This window comes from Trichomycterus rosablanca, chromosome 4, assembly GCF_030014385.1.
Source record: "Trichomycterus rosablanca isolate fTriRos1 chromosome 4, fTriRos1.hap1, whole genome shotgun sequence".
In the NCBI taxonomy this organism is placed as follows: Eukaryota; Metazoa; Chordata; class Actinopteri; order Siluriformes; family Trichomycteridae; genus Trichomycterus; species Trichomycterus rosablanca.
In genome coordinates, this window is record NC_085991.1 from 16235537 (window position 1) to 16243966 (window position 8430).

General features: G+C 37.7%; 1 non-coding gene across 1 annotated transcript; it reads left to right on the forward strand.

Moving 5' to 3' along the window:
• The first annotated feature begins 8091 nt into the window (after nt 1-8091).
• Nucleotides 8092-8163, forward strand: trnap-agg (transfer RNA proline (anticodon AGG)). The gene has a single exon. It is a non-coding gene; the product is annotated as a tRNA-Pro (tRNA).
• Nucleotides 8164-8430: the final 267 nt, after the last annotated feature.

The window sequence follows — 8430 nt, forward strand, 5'->3', positions numbered from 1 at the left end:
AAAATACATAACATTGGTCAGCAAAAAAACTAAAGCTTATTTCTTACTGTAGTTTTGTCAAAGTTCAAGAAAATATTTATTTATTTATTTATTATTTTTTTGCATTTTCTTGCATTGTAAACTATAGGAATGGATTTTGTACTTTTTTAATAGATTTTTCCCCAAGAGGATATTAAGGTGCAAACATCATAAAATATCAGGTGTATTCACTTTTTGTACACAATGCCACCTCTCATACGTACTAAACATATGACTTATGGCCACCAGTTTTGCTTGCTGCCTTATTGGAGCTGAAATTCGATACGATGTATTTAAAACGCCAACTCTGGTGTGCTAGCGTACTTCACCGCTGCGCCACCTGAGCGGCAGTTTTGCTCGTTTTTAAACCAGTAATGCTATTCAGGTTAAAACATAAATCTGATAAAATTTAAATAATTTCCCTTTCATGCAACAGCAAAACATTTAATGTAGATGTTTGGTTTTTGTACTGTATAGAATGATTTTCTGTCACTGTGGGCTGCAGAGCACAGTAGTAGAGAGCAGAATCTGATACTGCAGCAGAGGAGATGATCAGATCCACTCGATTTTTATCTTCATTTATCTTTGCAGAAAACCCAGAATCAGGATGAGCTTTGTTTTCATAATTATTCTCAGTAATCAAAATGATGAATTCTGGTCTGGATGTTGAGTACTGATGATACCAGAACAGATAATCATCAGCACTAACACTACTGTAATTACAGGACAGAGTAACAGACGTTTTCTCCACGACAGTTTTAGTTGTAGAGACGGGCCGAATGTCTGCTGCAGAATTATAACCTGTTTGAAAGTGAAACACATCTATTATTATCTATTTTATTTTCTCTTTTTTTTTCTTCTTCTTACATTATTTTCACTATTTAATGTAATAAGCTAATGGAGAAAAAAAGAAATATACTTTTTACAACAGGTTAATGTCATGTCTTACCTAAAATTATATGAAGAAGGCAAAGATGAGCAAACAGTGTCATGGCTGAACTGCAGTATGAAATTGCTCTGACTGCAATCATTTATTTTTCATTTGAACCATTTAACTTGACTTCCTGTTTAACATCTGTAACTGTTTCAGTGTTTTGTAAGATGTAGATGGAGTCGCCATCTGGTGTATAAAACACTTTACTTTACTACTACTTGTGGATTGATTTGGCATGCAAGTCTTTACGTTTATTTTCAATGTAAAAACTCTCTCCTCCCTGTATTAAAACAAGCCTTTTAGATAATGAATCTACACACTGCAGTTGTCTGGGCCTAATGGATTATACCACACTGTGCTTGTACTGCTGAGCTTAATCAACAACATTACACAAAACCATGTAAACCAGTATTAAATCACAGCATAAACTGTCTGAATAAAGTCTTGCCACAGCATCTCAATGGGATTCAGGACCTTAATTTTGCATATTTTGATTCATTCAGTGATGGACTTGCTTACGTTTGAGTTTTTTTAACACAGTTTTTATTACACTTGTTATACTTTGAGAACTGAGGATTGTAATTGGTGCAGTTTATCTATCTATGTATTTACACTGATCAGCCATAACATTAAAACCACCTCCTTGTTTCTACACTCACTGTCCATTTTATCAGCTCCACTTACCATATAGAAGCAGTTTATAGTTCTACAATTACTGACTGTAGTCCAACTGTTTCTCTACATACTTTTTATAGCCTGCTTTCACCCTGTTCTTCAATGGTCAGGACCACCACAGAGCAGGTATTATTTAGGTGGTGGATCATTCTCAGCACTGCAGTGACACTGACATGGTGGTGGTGAGTTAGTGTGTGTTGTGCTGGTATGAGTGGATCAGACACAGCAGCGCTGCTGGAGTTTTTAAGTACCGTGTCCACTCACTGTCCACTCTATTAGACACTCCTACCTAGTTGGTCCACCTTGTAGATGTAAAGTCAGAGACGATCGCTCATCTATTGCTGCTGTTTGAGTTGGTCATCTTCTAGACCTTCATCAGTGGTCACAGGATGCTGCCCACGAGGTGCTGTTGGCTGGATATTTTGGTTGGTGGACTGTTCTCAGTCTAGCAGTGACAGTAAGGTGTTTAAAAACTCCACCAGCATTGCTGTGTCTTATCCACTCATACCAGCACAACACACACTAACACACCACCACCATGTCAGTGTCACTGCAGTGCTGAGAATGATCCACCACCCAAATAATACCTGCTCTGTGGGGGTCCTGTAGTTGTCCTGGGAGAGTGCGGTCATCGAAGAACAGGATGATAGGAGACTAACAAAGCATGTAGAGAAACAGATGGACTACAGTCAGTAATTGTAGAACTACAAAGTGCTCCTATATGGTAAGTGGAGCTGATAAAAATGGACAGTGAGTGTAGAATCAAGGAGGTGGTTTTAATGTTATGGTTGATCAGTGTATAAGAGAAAAAATTAGTTATTCAACAGGGATGTGTATGTGAGAGAGAGAAAGAGAGATAAACAAAAACATGTCTCTGTGTGTGTGTGTGTGTGGTTAACTGATAAGGTGTAAGAAAAAAAGAAATAACTTTGATCTTCTGAGCTTTGAGGAACTTCAAATATGTGAGTTTTTGTACAGCATCTCAATAGCTTTGTATCACTGGGCTTCTCTTAGAGCACAGTGATAGAGAGCAGAATCTGTTAGCTGTAGATTGCTGATAGTGAGTTCAGTAGATGTATCGTCTGTGTTTGACTCTAAACGAGGGTCATCAGGAGTGCTCTGATGCTCACTATTATCTTTTGCACCTTTATACAGTAAATACTGTGGTGCGCTGTTGGGATTTTGTTTGTACCAGTAAAGATAAATGTAGCTGCTGCTGGACTTATATGAACATTTTAGAGTAACAGTCTCTGTTTCTTTTGCAACAATGTTGGCATCTATTGGTCCAATTTCATCTGCAAAACCACCTGTTGTAAAGAAAATAAAACATTAAATTTAACACAAAGATACATCTCTCTTGAAAATCTAATTTATTAATTCAACATTTTTAATTCTAATAACACGGGTATTATTAATAAAATGCTCTACCTAATATTAATATATCTTTTTATTATTACCTGATGCTACAGTGAGAATCAGTACCATGTATCTCCCAATGTGCCGCCAGTTGCATAGTTGAGGCATTTCTGAACACAGCTTTGTGAGCACTCAGTATAACAGTTCTGTATGAAACTCAACACATAAGTATTTAGGAAGCCACACACAGGAAGTGCAGATGCTACAGTGTAACTATACACATCATCAGTTTCAGTATACATTGTTCACTAAGACACTGCTGGAAACTTTTGGAGTTAGTTGGCTGGTTATAGTCATATTTAAAAAATATATATATATATATTAAAACTCTTTCATTCTAAAGTTAAGCATTGTGTCCAATTAAAGATAATAAGCAAACAACAATCAAATATATTTAAAAAAGTAATTTTGTTCATTTTTAGTTAAAGCTATTTCATACATGTGAGGTTCATCTGAGATAGCAAAGTAAGGGAGCGTCTAAAAAGTGCATGAAGCAGAACGCTGATTAAAATACATTAAATGTTATAATACAGTCGAATCCGGTTAATCGGACCACATCGGGACGCGATCGTTTTGGTCCTAATAACCGGCTGGTCCGATTACACGAACATGCCCTATGTTACAAGGAATGATAGTGGAATGATAGCTTTCTCGTGTAGACTTTAATCGTGATTGACAGGAGGGAATTCCTTGCACGTGTTGCCGGACACTCTTGTTTACGCTTGACTTCATTTCGCCGAAAAGCGGAGATGCAGATGGATCCAATAACCACGCTGCTGGCTACTGGGTGCTTCGTTGTGGGAAAGAAAGTGGTGGGCGTGTTCACCTCCCGCTGGTTTTGCTCTTGTCAACACAACTTTTCGAATTTCCTGACCTTTGATAAAAGCATAAATTCTCCCGGGGAGCCCAGGAATCCTCCCATATCTCGCTGACCCGCTTTGCATCCGCTCTAAGTGGCGACTTGTGGCTTCTTTTTCTTATTCGCTCTCACGTTCTTTGGTCCGATTAAACGGAATTTTGGTCCAAATAAGCGAATAACATTACACGTACATAATAGGATAATAATAATAATCCGAATAAGCGACTGGTCCGATTAACCGGTGGTCCAATTAACCGGATTCGACTGTAGTTACACAGTGACATGTACGATTAGTTATACCTGTATTACAGAACTGAGTCCTACACAGTAAAAAAAATATATTAATGTAAATTTTAATATTGTGACGACAATAGCAAACAACATTCTTTTTTTCTTACAATAGCTTTTTTATTTATTTAGAAAAAATTGTTGTGGAACGTGTGATGGTTTTATGTTTCAGTACGGAACTGTTAGAGCAACGCACACACAGATGTATGCGGGTTGTCATAGTAATGTTTATACACACGTTAGTTAATGTTCGCTACTGTTGTAGATTTAATAAATATAAAGTAAGCAAGTACAATGCTTTAATTGTCCATTCTGTTTATTGACACGATAGTCAAGAAAGGGAACAGAGTAAACAATATTCAACTGCTTTGTAGCGGAAACGTGATTGAAAGACTTATTACTGGATTAAAACTGGACATTGTCTTCAATTTCTCTGCATATTGAGATCTCCAGTGACGGTTTATCTCCAGAGACTGTTTGTGACGTTCCCCCTGGGAATGTCTCCGAGTTTACAACCCCAGAGGGAACCATAAAAGGCCTTTGGGACCTGGACCGTTACTCCCCAGGGGATCTTTTATGACTGATCAGAGCTCTATAATTGCCAAGGTAATCTGTGGCCTTAAGCAGACCGGGGCATTAAGGTCAGCTTTCGGGTGCCGGCAAGTCTGGCCAAATGCCACCATTAAACCCTGATTGTTTACACTTAAAGGATGCTAAAGACATAAAGCCACTTTTACGAGTCCAGAGGCCCGAGACAATGTGTGTCCACACACACACACACACACACACACACCCACACACACTGGAATTCAGAGACTGGAACAATATGGAAAATGAACTAAAATAAGTTCATTCTAACCAAAGGACCTTCTTACAATTACTTTGACAAATTTGTATGTGTTATGATACAAGTGACGTGTGGCTTCGTTTGTTCTATTTACTCTTCATGGACCTCATACCAGTGTTAAAGATGTGAAGACCCATACTGTATGCTTTGATTCAATGTGTGTGATTTTTTGGTATGTGGTACTGGCATAATCCATGAATGACTTAAGATTTTCTTGTATAATTTTAGGTACTATTAAGAGTTGAGTTAGAAAACTTCCACAAAGATCTAACTTTTACAAACTTAATTTGTAAACTTAATCAACTCATGTATTGTTGTATCTTAGCGCCACCTGCTGGTTGTCAGTAGTTAAAAGTACATGGTGGGAGGAGCCCTGTCGCCACATGACCTCAAAGAGAAATTTAACTTATTGGCTCTGCCTTAGGTAACTCCGCCCTTCTTTGAGAGGTTTAAAAACCCAAGGCGGGCCTTTGTTAAAAAAAAAGAAGAAGAGAGAAAGTTTTCCAAGAACAAGGAGAAGATGGAGTAATTGGAGAAAGAGGTCAACCAGGCCTCAGAGAAAACTGCATGGTAGCATGCCTGCTAATCATTAGCATTCGCAAGTTTGGGTTAAACAAAGTTTCGTGCTTGGACAAACAAAGTCCTTATTCGACCGCGTGTAGGAATCCAACCTTTTTGAGCGAATAACACAACTCGTGGTGACTGGAAGAGCCGTACCTGTGGAGAGACTCAGCAAGGAGCATCATTTGGCCCCAACGGACACCTTCTGTACGCGTGTGTGTTCGAGATTCGTCGGTGGAGAGACGTTAGGACCGCAAGTGTTCTACGGATCCAAGGCCGAAATAGAATCAACCAAGACGACCGGCGGCGAGGTGATCTAAACTGGGGTATTCCGCTTCTTCCTCCTACGGCTTACGGCTCCAGGTGACACGGTTTATGTGCTCTTGTTAAAAAAGTTGGGTTTCACTACAAATGTTCTGTTCGTTACACTATTTTCGTATACTCTTTAATTAGATCTTAGAAGGGTTTCCTTCCATCATCCCATCGTAAATCTCAAACTAATTTTATATAGTAGTCCATCTAACAATGTATGCATGAATCTTTAGGTATTTAGGTAGTAAGCATTGTATTCTTAGTTTTATTGTTCTTTTAATAAACATTATCGTTTCATGCAACTTGGCACAGTGTTTTTAATTGCTTTGAGGCGAGGAATAGTCCATTTGAAAGAACTTACAATCAAAGGAAAGAGACTTGTTTATGTATGATATATTAAAACTTAGGTTCCCAGCGGTCAACCTTTAAATCCAAAATCGCTGGTGGTGCTCCGTTATAAAGGCTATTAATTATATAATTAATTAATTATCTAATTAATTAATCGATCATTATTTTAATCCAATTAATACTACAGCTTTAACCTTTTTACAGTGTTTTGCTGTGTAAAGTTATTTCTTTGCTTATTTCTGATTGGCTCTTTGAGTCATATAAAACAAGCATACAATTGCTTTTGGGGTGAAAGGTGGCTGGGGTGTGCAGTTTCTCAGTTATTGTAATATTCGGGTACATTTAATAGACATTAAATCTACGATAATGTTACAATGCAACAAAGCATTAAATACAAAAACAAAACAAAAACAAACAGCTGCTGTCAAAGGCTTCATGAAATTCCTACTAGTAACTGATTGTCATGGTCATCTTTAGCATCTCATATTTATTAGGATTAGAAAAAAATTTGTCCATGCCTGATTTTCTCTCAGAAATCACTCATTCTTAGGTGATTTTCCTCGGCGTCTATTAGCAAAAGTGCAAATTTTGGGTTGCCAAATTTTTGTAAACAAGTTAAAGTGAGACGCATCTCCTCAACAGATACGTAAAAATACAGATTTATGGACAGGGTGTTGTGTAACGATTTACTAATGAGTCATTAAAAACATTTATCCTGCAAAAGTGAAGGTTGTGTAGGTTTCCTGATAAAATCCGGGTGGATCCCTTCTTTAATCCCCTGATCTTTCACTAAAGAATGTTGACTTATCAAAATGTCTCTTCAAAATGTATCACAGTGTGCAATTAGAAATCAAAGGTGGCATTAAATTGGTAAACATGTAAAGCCTGTCTAATTGCATGGGGTTACAAAGGTACTTTATGAAAACAGCACAAAGCTTTCAAATGTTTCCTAGTCCTGACAGTTGATTAATTAAAAGAGGTTTTTACTATTTGGAGCCTTTAAATATTTTTCATGTTTTAACTCTTTAAAAAGAGGTTATAACCAGTCTATGTACTGACACTGGAGGTTTTGATAGTTTTGTAATGCAAGCACCGACCACACTTACCAGCTCAACCAGACAACATAGTTTTGAAGGTCAGTCACACAGATCAAAGTAACACAAAGACTCTTGTTCCCGCTGGCTCGTTGGTCTAGGGTTATGATTCTCGCTTCGGGTGCAAATCCCGGACGAGCCTTCATTTTGTCGAATGCTTTGTTGAACTATACAAAAAACTTATCAAGTGTCCCGTTAAAATCTAATGATCAAACAAAAATGACACATGCTGATACACTGGTAGAAGTTGGTGAGCTTATGTGGATGTAAATACCTTTCATAACAATTCTTCCAGTCAGCTTCAAGTTTTTCTTTCTTCTACAGATTTTAGAATCTTTGGGCAAATTCAAAGCATTGAAAATGTTTACAAAATCCAAACAGCAAGGAGCATGAAGTCAACACGACAAGATAAAATATCATGGTAATGTAAATGTTACAAAATCTCTTGTATAACTAACCGATTAAAGACAGCGTCACAACGTTTGTATTGTACAGTTTGGGTGGATAAACATGATACATAATGTAAACAGTGTGAAGCATAAAGTCAGTGGGACTGCACACAGCTCCTGTCTTTTAATTTGACTAAGCGAGTCTTTAATGACACCTCATGCTTAAACTGTTAGAAATGCTTTAATGAAGCTCTGCATTGAATTTTGTTTTGTCATGAATACACTTCCCAGTGCAACCAGTCAACATGGTTTTGACGCTAAGCCACGGAGGTCAAAGAAATGCCCTGGCTGGCTCGTTGGTCTAGGGGTATGATTCTTGCTTAGGGTGCGAGAGGTCCCGGGTTCAAATCCCGGACGAGCCCTTGTTTACCCACGTTTAATTCATCAACTGCCTCTTCAGGTTCTAATCCCAGTGTGCAAATGTAAATGAAACAGGGTGATTAAATGGAAAAACTTGAACAGCTTTCTACGTGGATGCCAGACCACATTATTAAAATTCCAACCTTTAGCTTAAACTTTGTCCTTGTACAATTAAACAAACAAAAAAAACCTTTATAAAATCATGCTGCCAGAGTTATTCTAAAAGCGATAGGTTTAGTGAATCCATGTTTAAATGTAAAGCTCTGTCA